This window comes from Gossypium hirsutum, chromosome A04 (genome assembly GCF_007990345.1).
Source record: "Gossypium hirsutum isolate 1008001.06 chromosome A04, Gossypium_hirsutum_v2.1, whole genome shotgun sequence".
NCBI classification, from domain to species: Eukaryota; Viridiplantae; Streptophyta; class Magnoliopsida; order Malvales; family Malvaceae; genus Gossypium; species Gossypium hirsutum.
This window is the reverse complement of record NC_053427.1, coordinates 3,443,090-3,457,149: the sequence shown is the minus strand read 5'-3', so window position 1 is coordinate 3,457,149 and position 14,060 is coordinate 3,443,090. Positions and strand designations below refer to the sequence as shown.

At 37.1% G+C, this 14,060-nt stretch overlaps 1 long non-coding RNA gene and 1 pseudogene across 1 annotated transcript; both read left to right on the top strand.

The window, feature by feature from the left end:
* Positions 1–242: 242 nt before the first annotated feature.
* LOC121227866 (uncharacterized) lies at positions 243–1,071 on the top strand. Its single transcript, XR_005925387.1, has 2 exons — positions 243–440; positions 782–1,071. It is a non-coding gene; the product is annotated as an uncharacterized lncRNA (long non-coding RNA).
* A 7,610-nt stretch (positions 1,072–8,681) lies between these two features.
* LOC121228021 (poly [ADP-ribose] polymerase 1-like) lies at positions 8,682–13,249 on the top strand (annotated as a pseudogene).
* The last annotated feature ends 811 nt before the right edge of the window (positions 13,250–14,060 follow it).

Here is a 14,060-nt window from a genome sequence, read left to right as displayed (position 1 = left end):
AAATAGATTTAGGACATGGCTAAAAATAAATTAAAATTCGGGGTATAAAAGTATAAATATTTGATAGTTAATTAGGGATCAAAACGAAAACCAAACAAGATCTGAGGGCCAAATTTAAAAAACAAAAGAAGATAGAAAATGGGGGTTAATTGAACGAGGTTGCGAGAGAGGAGGACTAAATGCATAAATTTCCCTTTTAGGGAAAGTGCACAGACCCTACCCACCAAACAAAATAGTGCCGTTTCAACACCATTATTTAAAAACAAAGATTTTTTTTTGTGTTTCATTTTCAACCCCCAATCTAAAAAAAAGAACAAAAAGCTTCTATGCTCTCTTCCCCTCCCCCTTTTTCTTTCCGTCGATTGGGTTACTCAGAGACCCGCCCCATCGCCACCGACGACGGTGGTGATCGCCGTGTACAGCGAAGGAGCGGAACCTAGGTACGCCTACTTTAAAATTTTTTTTTGTTTCTTTGTAAAAAAAAAGGTTTTCTTGAAAAAAGAAAGGGAAAAAAACAATGAATAAATATGAAAAAAAAAACAAGGTAAGTAGAGAACAAAAAAAAAGGAAAAAAAAAACAAAACTAAACCTCTTGAACTTTGATTCTCCTTTTTTGTTTTTGTATCCGTTTTGATTTCTAATATCTGTGTTACAATCTTTCTTAAAAAATAAAAAAAACCCCCACATTCCGTTTTGCTTGTGGCTTTTATAGCCAAAAATACAATATTCTGTTACTGTTTATTGCTCCATTTTTTTATCCTTTTCCTTTGCTTGTTTGCAGGTGTGGCAGAGGCATGGTGGTGGCAGACGGTATGGGGGTGGCCAGGGGATGGTGCTGAGTTGTTAGAGGCAAGTGGGGAGAGGGTGGCTAGAAAGTGGGGTTAGGGTTTAGTTGAGAAAAAGTTTAGGTTGTGGGCTAGGGTTTTTTTTAATTTTGGGTTTGGGTAGTGGATCTTAATTTTTGTAAAAGGCCCGGGCTAATTTGGGCTTCTACATACACAATGAAAATTTTTAATGTTGTCTGAACATTTGAAAAGTTTATTCAATATATTATCATATGTGTGATGCTGACGTCAATATATTTGTTTCACACAAACTTATAAGAGGAAAAATATATTCACTTGATATTAACAAGTTATATCTTATAATAAAAAAAACATAATCCCCAATTACGAAATATAACAACCTTTATTAAAAATATTTTCCTAATATTTTCTCTACACGTCACATTGTCTTAACCCACAAATTAATACTTAAATTATGTTATTTTTTTTATCTTCGTGCTTAAACTTTTTTGTCACAAGTAGTACATAAACTACTTCTCCCCCTTAAATTCATATCTCCATTAATCAAACTATTAAATCTATTTAAAAAAGAAAAGATTTAACCCACAAATTACTACCTAAACTATACTCCTTTTTCCCAAGTTGATATCTGAACTTTTTTTTTATCACAAGTGAACATAAACTATTCTTTTGTTACCATTTTACACTAAATTGTTATATCCGTTTAAAATTTCCAACCAATTATAAAATGCCACATCATATAACCTTTTAAAAATAAATTTTAATTTTTTTATTTTCTTTTACATTGTTTCTCTCTCTTTTATTTATTTATTTTTATATTTATTTTTTTACTTGAGGTTGAAAGTTGGCAATTAATTTTGTTTTTGAAGTTCATTGCCTACTTGCTTGACTTGACAGGATCGAAAAAGGTCTTCATCGATCAAAACCAGTATTTTCAAAACTATACCGGATCAGTTAATTGGATAGGAAAAATAATAGAACCTATGTACCAATTTAAGGGTTAAACTTTTTCTTTTAAAAAAAACTCAAGTGTAACTAACAAAGGTTGAAAATACTTCTCCTATTAAAAAACCAAACAAAATAATAATAAAAAAGTCTAAAAATAAATTTATTTCAAATGATAAATCAAGGGAGGAAAACCAATAATAAAAAAGGTAGTATTCATACACCATAACTAAGCAAAGCAAGCAGGTAAGGTAAAACTAGTAAAAAGTAAGAGCATCAATAATTCATCGACAATGGCTGTCCCACTAGCGAAAGTGAAAGTGTTGTGAAGAATCTTGATAATGAATTATCCATCATAAAAAGTAACAAATTCATCAATCCCACTAGCGAAAGTGGTAAAGAAACCCAAATCTTTATTCTCTATTCTTTCCTTCAACTATTTGAGGACCGCAAAGCAAAGTAAACTCAAATTAATTACCTGAACTATCAATTTCACCACTTTAAATATGCAAATATTTGTTCTGCTCTAATCACATGCCTTAACCACCATTAATCTTCTTTGGATTTTTTATTTTTTATTTTTTATTATTTTTTATCCAGAGAGATTAATTGTGACAAGCAAATATTAGCTAATTGATTGTCTAAAGTTCAAACCAAAGATAAGTGAAATTGTAAGAACGTTTACATTGCGAGAAAGACAACTTACTTTAGTAGATAATCTAAATGAGTTTGTAATCTCATAAAAGAATTAAAATGAGCATTTTATTCAAATACTAAGAAGAATTATTATGTCGTCTACAATTCTAATTGGAGAGATGGCTAGTCTTGGCTATCGGAGCAGCAGACTCCACAAATAGAGACATAGATGTATTCATTGGTAGAATAATACATTAGATTGGACCTAAGATGAATTAATTCTGAATCCATTTGTGAATTAATACACTTGTAACGTTCACGGTGTGATTTACCTAAACCTTAAGTTAGTTACTGGTCATGCGTATGCAACTTATGTGCTTTGATATAAGTGGAGGTTTATGCTCTAAAGATAATCGAGCATATGACTGGTATGTTGAGTACATGACTTGTTTAAGGCATGGCTTTACTAGTAACAATGGAATTCATAGATCAATTAAAGAGTTAATGATATCCTCACATTAACATTGTGTGGATTGATAAATATGGAACGTGGCCACGGGTTGCTTGTTCTCGAACAAGCAATTGATCACAATCATTTGATTGACAATGATCATATTAATCATTAGGCAATTGATCACAATCATTTGATTGACAATGATCATATTAATCATTAGGAAGATACAATGATGACAATGAGATAAATTAGGATTGTATTGAGTGAATGAATTTAACCCAAAGGAGTCAAGGATGTCATATGAGGGTAACATACACATGACGAGGTCATTGGACAAAATAGTTGGATGAATGGCTTTCGTAAAAAGTAATCTGAGGCAAACAAAAGTGACTATTTTGGTAGTTTATCCTAATTTTTAAGTTCCATACTTAATTTTTATATTTAATTTTTATTATTTTTAGTTTTTAATTTTTTGATATAAGGTTCGAATCCATTTTAAATAGGTGTCTGATAAGAATTTTAACCATTGCTTCATTCAAGTCAATACTTCAAATGGTAATTATTAAATTCATTAGGTTAACTTATGCTATTTTAAAAATTGACACGACAAATAAATTAGAGTAAAGTATACCAATAATCACACAACTATGCTCATGTTCTTAATTTTAATCACCCACCATTAAATTGATAATAACTTATTTAATTCTTAAAATTTATATGAGGTGATATTTATAGAGGATAAGTGTTGGTGCTGTAACTGAAACTAACAGATTCAGTGCAAACTTGTCAAGCAAGTCTCGAGACTTGCTGAGCAAACAAGAGAATTCGAGCAAGAGAAAGAAAGAAAAGCTAAGAAAAATGAAGAGAAAAATTGATGAACAAACTGAACTTCATTCATAAATTGCATAATGGCACAATGCCAATACATAAACCAAGCACTAAGCTTGTCAAAAACAGCAAATAATTACCTAAACATCACCTACCTCCACTAATGACATGGAAACTTGAAATTTTGGCTTGTAAACTTATACAAAGTTGTGTTTACAGCTCATACATAAGCTAATTACATCAGTCAACAACCTAACTTAGTTAGAAATGAACTAAGATTACATTTTATTGACTAGGAATTACAAAATAAACAAAATAAGCTTGCATCAGCAGCTCCTGCATGACTTGGTCTTCTTGGCCTGCATGCTGTCGAGTTTGCTGCATGCTGAACCAACTTCATCGCTCTTCCTTGGTTTGCATGGAGCAAACACCTAGCTTCTTTCTTAGACATTCGAACCTTGTGACACTAAGGGCTTTGGTTAAAATATCTGCAAGTTGATCCTCTGAATTACAGTGGATCAGCTTTACTTCCTGAGCTTGCTCCATTTCTTTAACAACATGCAACTTGATGCTGAAATGTTTTGTTCTTCCATGGAACACTGGATTTTTAGCAATTGCTACTGCAGATTGGTTGTCACAGAAGATCTCAGAAGCTTCCTCTTGATGCACATTCAAGTCAGCCAATATTTTCCTTAGCCATATGGCTTGGTTGATAGCACTTGCTGTTGCCACATACTCTGCTTCAGCAGTAGATTGAGATACTAGACTTTACTTCTTTGAGCTCCAACAAAACATGGCTGAACCAAGGTTAAAAGCATACCCTGAGGTGCTTTTCATGTCATCTATCGAGCCAGCCCAGTCACTATCAGTGTAGCCAACCAGCTTCAGATTTCCTTCTTTGCTGTACTTCAAACCATAGTTTAAAGTGCCTTTGACATATCTCAGCACTCTCTTTGCAGCTTGGAAATGCTTCTCATTGCAGCAATGCAAGAACCTTGAGAGCAATCCTACAACATACATGATGTCTGGTCTAGTGGCAGTCAAGTATAGCAAGCAACCAACTAGACTCCTGTAGGTTGTTTCACAAACTTTCTTAAAATCACCTTGGCTCGATAGTTTTTCTCCAACAGCAACAGGTGTTTTAGTTGCCTTGCTGTTTTGCATGGAGAACCTGGTCAGAATCTTTGTGGCAAAGCTTCTCTGGCTTAAAAATATCTCATTCTGTACTTGAGACACCTCCATTCCAAGAAAATATGACATCTCCCCAAGATCAGACATTTCAAACACTTCCTGCATCTTGGTCTTGAAGTCAGCCAGCACTACTCGATCTCCTCCTGTCACTAGAAGATCATCAACATACAAGGACACAATGAGTTGTATTTGTGTCCCTTGTTTCTTGACATACAATGTTGGCTCACTCTTGCTTCGATCGAATCCCAGATCAGTCAAGTAGCCATCGATTCTGCTATACCAAGCCCTTGGAGCCTGTTTTAATCCATATAGGGCCTTCTTCAGTTTGTAGACCATATACTCTCTGCCAGCTATTTCAAACCCTTGTGGTTGTTCAACATAGATGTCTTCATCTAAGAAACCATTTAGAAAGGCTGATTTCACATCAAGTTGATGGATCTTCCATTCGAGCTGTGCTGCTAAAGCAATCAGCAATCTGATGGTGTCGAGCCTGGCCACTGGTGCAAAGGTCTCCAGGTAGTCCAAGCCATACCTCTGACTGAACCCCTTGACAACTAGCCTTGCTTTCAGCTTGTTCAAGGTACCATCAGCATTCTGCTTGGCTTTGTACACCCATTTCACCCCAATCACCTTCCTTTTGACTGGCCTTTCAACCAATTCCCAGGTCTGGTTCTTCTCAATCATGCTGATTTCCTCAGCCATTGCCTGCTTCCACCCTTGCTGAGCCTCAGCCTCTTCAAAGTTGCTTGGTTCAGCTATGGCTACATGAGCCCTTTCATAAATCTCAGCCAATGACCTTGTTCCTCTGACTGGTTCATCATCAATATCCATTTCAGGGACATTTTGGTCTGGCTCAGCTTGGTCTGCTGCAAGTTCTTCAGAAACTTCTTCAGGTTCATGTCTTTCCCAGTTCCAACATGACCTCTCATCAAATACCACATCCCTGCTTACTGACACTTTGTTTGTTGAAGGATCTAAAATCCTATAGCCCTTCTTAACAGTGCTATACCCCACCAAAACACCAGGTCGAGCCCTTTCAGACAATTTGTCCCTTTTAACAGCAGGTACATGTGCATAACAAATGCATCCAAAGACCTTCAGATGAGCCAGTGATGGCTTGAAGCTAAACCAGGCCTCGAATGGGGTCTTTTGATCCAAAGCCTTGGTTGGAAGTCTATTTTGAATGTATGTTGCAGTGTTAACCGCTTCTGCCCATAGTGCTTTAGGCAGATTCTTCTGAATCATCAAGCACCTGGCCATATCCATCAAACTCCTATTCTTCCTTTCACTTACCCCATTCTGCTGAGGTGTATATGTGTTAGTAAGTTGATGTTTGATGCCTGCCTTATCACAGGAACTGACCTGAGTTGTACTCAGTCCCATTATCAGACCTTATGGTCTTCAGTTTGCAGCCTGTTTCAGTCTCAGAAGCAGTCTTGAACTTCCAAAACACAGTGGCCACCTCTGATTTCTGTTTTAAAAAGTAAATCCAGCAATATCTCGAGAAATCATCAATGAACAGTATGAAATACCTGTTTCCACTTAATGACTCAGTCTTCATAGGGCCACACACATCAGTATGCACCAGTTGGAGTTTTTCAGAGGCTCTCCAGGCTTGATTCGAGGGAAATGGGAGTCTGGCCTGCTTTCCTAGATGACATACTTCACATACATCATCATGGTCCACTGAGTTGATGAAATTTTCAGCCAGGTCCTCTCTGACCATTCGGGCCATCGATCTGAAGTTGGCATGTCCCAGTCTTTGATGCCACAGCTTGGATTCATCTGAAGTGGCTGTGTAGGCAATGTCTGACTTTTTTGTCCAGTCAACCACAAAGCTCTTATCAGCCATAGGGACTGCCATCAGTTTGGATCCACTTGGATCACTGATTTGGCACTGGTGGTCTTTAAACACAACTGAATAACCTTTTTCCAGCAACTGAGCAATGCTGAGCAGGTTTCTGTCAATTTCAGGCACCAACAGCACATTTGAAATCACTTTGGTACCTGTAAGGGTGCATATCAGCACATCACCCTTGCCTTCAGCTTGAATAAAATGACCATTTCCTATCTTGACTTTAGTTCTGCAGCTTCTGTCTAAAGACTTGAAGATTGCAGCATCAGGTGTCATGTGGTTGGTGCATCCACTGTCTAGGAGCCAACCAGATGAGGACCTTTCCTGAGCAGCAGAGCATGACACAGCAAAGACTTGCTCCTTTTGATCACTGTCCTCCATAGCTACTCGAGCCTCAGCTTTCATCTATTGAAACTGATTCTGCCTCGATTTGGTCTTACTCTTGCAGACTCTCTCAACATGACCCTTCTTCTTACAATGCTGACACACAGCATCTGGATTGAACCAGCATTTTTCTTCTGAATGACCAGCCTTTCTGCAGTGCTTGCAAGTCTGACCTTCTCTCCTTGCAGCATCATTCTTTGGCTTGTCTCTCTAGGCCTTCTTGCCTTTGTAGGCAGTATTTGTTCTTGCCTAAAAGGCACCTTCTTGGTGCTCCTCCAGTCTGCTTGCTCTCCTCTGCTCTTGAGCATATAGAGCATTGATCAACTCTGTCAGGGAGATGGTGGACAGATCCCTTGAGTCCTCGAGAGATGAGATTTTTGCCTCATACCTCTCAAGCAGAGTTGCTATAACCTTCTCCACTATCCTAGCTTCATTGAACTGCTCTCCAAGGAGCCTGATGCTGTTAACCACAGCCATAATCCTGTCAGAATATTGCTTGACAGTTTCTTCTTCCTTCATCTTCAAATTCTCGAAATCTCTCCTCAAGTTTAACAACTGTTGCTGCCTTGTCCTCTCTGTCCCTTGAAACTCTTCCTGCAACTTGTCCCAGGCCTGTTTTGGTGATTCACAGGCCATAATCCTTGTGAAAATCACATCAGACACTGAGTTTTGGATGCAAGACATAGCCTTGTGCCTCTTGGTCCTTTCATCAGCATGCTGCCTGATCTGAGCCACTGTTGGATTAGCTCTAAGTGGCTCTGGTTCAACATCAGAGTTGACCACCTCCCACAGATCGAAAGCCTGCAGGTAGGTCTTCATTTTGACCACCCATATGTGATAGCCTTCTCCATTGAAGACTTGAGGTGCAGCTGGTGAAAAGCTTGATGAAGCCATGGATTTGTGTAACAGATCCCTTAAGAAATAGGCTCTAGATACCAATTGTTGGTGCTGTAACTGAAACTAATAGATTCAGTGCAAACTTGTCAAGCAAGTCTCGAGACTTGCTGAGCAAACAAGAGAATTCGAGCAAGAGAAAGAAAGAAAAGCTAAGAAAAATGAAGAGAAAAATTGATGAACAAACTGAACTTCATTCATAAATTGCATAATGGCACAATGCCAATACATAAACCAAGCACTAAGCTTGTCAAAAACAGCAAATAATTACCTAAACATCACCTACCTCCACTAATGACATGGAAACTTGAAATTTTGGCTTGTAAACTTATACAAAGTTGTGTTTACAGCTCATACATAAGCTAATTACATCAGTCAACAACCTAACTTAGTTAGAAATGAACTAAGATTACATTTCATTGACTAGGAATTACAAAATAAACAAAATAAGCTTGCATCAGCAGCTCCTGCATGACTTGGTCTTCTTGGCCTGCATGCCGTCGAGTTTGCTGCATGCTGAACCAACTTCATCAATAAGTAAGCAAAGGAAGCAGGTAAGGTAAAAATAGTAAAAAGTAAGAGCATGGAGAATGGCTGTCCCAGTAGCGAAAGTGAAAGTGGTGAAGACTCTTAATTCATAATTAATTATTCATCAAAAAATAATAAACAATAACAAGATGAAGAATTAATCAACCATCCCACTAGCAAAAGTGGGATGATGTTTGGAGCACTTGGTAAATGCCCAATGTGTTCTGGTTGTCTTCGCTTTTCTGGAGGCAAATATCGCTGCCATGGCTACATTTCAGCATGGAGCAAGTGTTCTTACTCTACTTGTGAACCTGAACGTCTTAAAGGGAAATGGAAAGTACCAGATGAAACAAATAATGAATTTCTTAGCAAGGTATTAACTAATATTGACGTGATATGTAGAAGTGTTTAAACTGTAACATTTTCCTGACTCAAACTTTTGCAGTGGTTTAAATCACAAAAAATTAAAAAACCTGCTCGCATCCTGCCTCCAGCTTCTGCTTCTTCAAGTCAAGCTGCTAATGGCCAATCTCAAACTTCAAATGTTGAAAGCTTGGCAAATTTGAAAGTTTCCATTGTTGGATTGCCTAAGGAGTCTTTGGTAATATCTCTTCCACTGTATTTTAAAAGTTAGTGAAGTTATATTCAGTTTGTTCAGAATAAATGTGAATGTTTGTTTATTCCTTGACGATATTTGCTCCTCAGGAAGAGTGGAAGGGAAAAATCAAGGAAGCAGGTGGTATGGTTCATGCCAAGATCAAGACTGGTATGTGCTTCCTGGACTCTATTTTGATATAATTGCTTGTGTTAATTGGTTTTTATTTAATAAATAAGTAAATAATGTTACAGATACAAATTGCTTGGTTGTGAGTGGGGACTCGGAGGGTCATGATGCTGAGAGGAGGAAGGCAAGGTAAAGCTGCTTCCAGATTTCTTCTCTTGAGTTCTTCATTCATTTTAGACTCATTTCAAGTGTTCCACTTTTCAGGAGAATGAGATTGCCAATTGTTAGGGAGGACTATCTTGTAGATTGTTTTAAAAAACAGAATAAGCTTCCTTTTGATTTGTACAAAGTTGAAGCCATCGGTGAGGCCTCTAGCATGGTCACTGTCAAAGTAAAAGGACGAAGTGCTGTGCATGAAGCCTCTGGTCTGCAAGATTCATGTCATATACTTGAGGACAGTGGAAGTATATATAACACAACTCTGAACTTGTCCGACTTATCAACCGGTGTTAACAGGTTTCATTTATACACCTGTCTCTGTTGTTGGCTTTCTAATCTGTTATAGCTGACTGACATTCCTGATTTCGAACTTGTGTTAAATGTTTTCCTTATTGCTTATTGACATATGCAACTTAATGATTGTGTGTTCCTTGCTTCTTCAGAGGATAATAAGGGCATTTTTCTTGCCTTAATCCTCTTTGAAGACTGACGCACATGCTACTTTGGAAACATTGTGTTTTCCCCATTGCTTTTTTGACCTACTGTACTTGGACTTGGACGCAAGGGTTGGAGATGGTTATGTGTCCATCTCTGGTATGTTCAAATTTTCTCAAAATTCCCATGTATTTTGAGAGTTTTTGGAGGATCATATCCTATACTCATTTTTGGATAAGCGCCAGACGTGAGTACCGGACATGGGCACTTCAAGAAAGATGAAGAGTCGGAGTAGCATAGTTTCTGACTGTTTTGTATATCAATTTATCGCCACATTAATTTTGCCACTTAGCTTTCTTAATTTTCTGTTTTAGTATTTTTGTCCTCTTTTGATTATTTTCCTTCTCAATAAATGTTAACTTCTACTTGTTTGTTATGTGAAGTTACTACATCCTCCAAATAATCCAAGAAGATAAAGGGTCTGGTTGTTATGTATTCCGTAAATGGGGTCGTGTTGGGAATGAAAAAATTGGCGGAAGCAAATTGGAAGAGATGCCAAAATCAGATGCAATCTCTGAATTCAAACGTTTATTTCTAGAGAAAACTGGGAACTCATGGGAGGCAGGGGAAAAGAAACAAAATTTCCAGAAACAGCCTGGCAGATTTTTCCCATTGGATATTGTATTGCTTATTTTCTTTCCGTCTTTCATCAAATGTGTTATGCCTCTTGCTTGATAGTGGATTCCCTTTTCTTATAGTTCACTTTTACATGCTGGAAATTGTAGGATTATGGAGTTAACAAACAGGTGTTAGAAAAGAAGCACACTGATGCAGATAGTCAACTTCCTCCTCCCTTGCTTGAATTGGTGAAGATGCTTTTTAATGTGGAAACATACAGGCAAATTGCCCATTTTCCAAGCAAACTCTCCCGTCTCTTATTCTCTCAAATTACTTTGATCTCTTAAAGATCCATTCTTGATTACAGGGCCGCAATGATGGAGTTTGAGATTAATATGTCGGAAATTCCCCTTGGAAAGCTAAGCAAAAGCAATATTCAGAAAGGTAGGTAACTGTAAAATCTGGTTTATTTTCTCTATCATGCTGAACACCTTAGAGGTTGCATTCTAGGAGTTAAATTTCTGGCATATGCAGAGTAGAAATTTTAGTAACCATATCTTCTTGCCCCAGGTTTTGAGGCATTAACAGAGATACAAAATCTATTGAATAGTGATGCTTCTGATCCTTCTCTCAAAGAAAGCTTTATTGTTGATGCCAGCAATAGATTTTTTACTGTTATTCCTTCTATCCATCCACATGTCATAAGGGATGAAGATGATTTTAAGGCAAAGGTATACATCCTACATATTATTGCCTTTTCTTGATTTTTGACTGCTTTCAATTCAATGATGGTACCGTGTCACAGTCCGTCAAATTTGATTTCCTTTCACTTGAGGCATTTATGGCCACTTATAAACTGTGTTAAACCCAAATTATAAGGTCTAGTTTGTGCTGTATTTAAATGTTTGAGGACCAATTTCTATTGTGTAATAAATAAAGTAGTCTATTAATTATCTTGCATGCATCTAGTTGAATTTACTTGTCTGCTTCCTGTATTGGTTTATTTTAAGCAGTCCCAACTCTGTTTGATCTGAGCATTGGTGTTCTCATGTTCAATTCAGAAACAATTTCTCATTCTAGGATTGGTACTTAATTGCCTTCTCTTTTTTTTCCTTCCTTAAATACTGAAGGTGTTATGCTGTTTCCTTATGACATCTTCAACTCTTTTGCAGATTAGGTGCCTAGGTTGTAGCTCTTTGTTAAAATTTGTTGATTGCTTGTACTGTGCTAGATTATAGCTGGACATTTTCTCCTTGTATTGTACCATTATGCTGTTGGTGAAATGCCATTTTCATTTGTAGAACCTACATTTTCTCGGCACTTGATAGTTAGGTGCTATTCTTTGCTACAAAGAACACTGTTAAAAATTTTGAAAAATGTTATTGACTGGTTATCTTGAGACTGCTTTGTTGTGGTATCATCTACCATGGGTATGAGTGAGATGCCAATGTTTTTTACACTATTGTATGCAGAAGGCAGGAAGTTGGGAGTCAACTTGCTCAATTATTGCTTGAAAACTGTTTAAACTAATCTGCAAGTTTATACAATCTTTCTATGAGTAATCTATGGTCTTCCTTTTCTGCTTGAAATGTAGGTGAAAATGTTGGAAGCTCTTCAGGCATTGAAATAGCCTCAAGACTAGTAGGTTTTGATGTTGACAATGATGACTCCCTTGATGAAAAATATAAGAAACTCCATTGTGATATTACTCCCCTTCCTCATGATAGTGAAGATTTTCAGTTGATTGAGAAATATCTCCTTACCACTCATGCCCCTACTCATACTGTGAGTATGCATTTTGCATTTGTGAAAAGCTCTTACTGTTAACTGGTTATGGGCTTGTTTATTGTTTCCCCCACCTCTGCCTCTCTCCTGTAGGTTCAATTTGCAATATTAAATTACTGCAACTATATATATTTTACTCGCAGGATTGGAAGCTTGAATTGGAAGAAGTATTCTCACTTGAAAGAGAAGGAGAACTTGATAAGTTTGCTCCTTTCAGAGAAAAGCTTAGTAACAGAATGCTTCTCTGGCATGGTAAATGGCTTTGTTATTTACGCAAGAGATGCGTGCTTCCCAAATTGCTACAAATAATTTGGGGCAATTTTCCTCATACTATGGTTTTTTTTTTTTTTTATGCAGGTTCTCGGTTGACAAATTTTGTAGGGATACTTAGCCAGGGACTAAGAATAGCTCCTCCAGAAGCTCCAGCGACTGGCTATATGGTTCTCTTACATTTTCTTTATTGTACATCACTGTATACAGGACATACACATTTCTTTCTCGAAATTAAATTTGTAACACTTTTGCATTCCAGTTTGGCAAGGGGGTCTATTTTGCTGATTTGGTCAGTAAGAGTGCTCAGTATTGCTTTACAGATAGGAAAAATCCCGTGGGCCTCATGCTTCTCAGCGAAGTTGCTTTAGGGGAGGTCTATGAACTAACAAAGGCCAAGGTGAGTGCACCCTCTATGCCAATGTGTAGATGCAGATCTTGGCATTTATTCATTATTTTTCTTTGCTTTTTGTCATTCTTGTTCAGTATATAGAAAAACTACCAAAAGGAAAGCACTCACGAAAGGGCTCGGAAAGAAAGTACCTAAGAGGTCTGACTTTGTAAAGTGGAAGGATGACATTATTGTTCCTTGTAGCAAACCGGTTCCATCCAGTGTGAAGGAATCTGAGCTGATGTATAATGAATACATTGTTTATAACACTTCTCAAGTAAGTTAAAAGATCTTTCTTTCCATATAGCTAAATATTGATTCTGGCATTTTGCAGTGATGAGTTTATCTACCTTTAATGCATGAAATGAATTACAACTTTCGTTCGATTGCAATGTGCTTTACGCATATCCATCAGTGTATTATTTTCTCTGTAGCCCTTTCCTCTAAGATGCCATCATTTCTATCTCTGTCTTTTTAAGTGCTTTGAGGTTTTTCTTTAAGAAGTGGTTTGGGTTAGATGAACAATGGATTTAATTTTGAAATCATAAGATTAAGGTTTGAAAGGTGCTGAAAATATTTGAGGCTAAGAAATTGTTGGCATTGTTCAGGGAGGACTAAATGACCTTTGTTTGAAGTAACCTATGACATATTTCCTTCTTGCTGTACTTAAGTGGCCTTGTTTATATGTCTAATTATTATTACTACCAACATACCATCTAGGTTACCTGGATTCGAGGAAAGTGTTTGGGGAGGACTAAATGACCTTAACCTCTGACATATTTTGTTCTGGGTGTAACATGTAGCCTTGTTTGAAATTAATTGGACATGTGTTGTTATTATTACTACCACCTACCGCCTATAGCATCAGGTCCTGGGGGTAAGTGACGTGATGGGTATGCTTAATTTTTCTGTAAGTTTTTCCATACATTTGGAAGATTATACCCTTATAAGTATGTCTGAACGTTTGTCAGACACAATACTTTATAAAACTGAAGAGTCCGTTTAATATAGCTACCACTGCTGCTAACCTGCTCCTAACAATGTTATTGCTATAATTATTGAAATCCAATTGATGTTTTTAATGTATTTGTACTTAT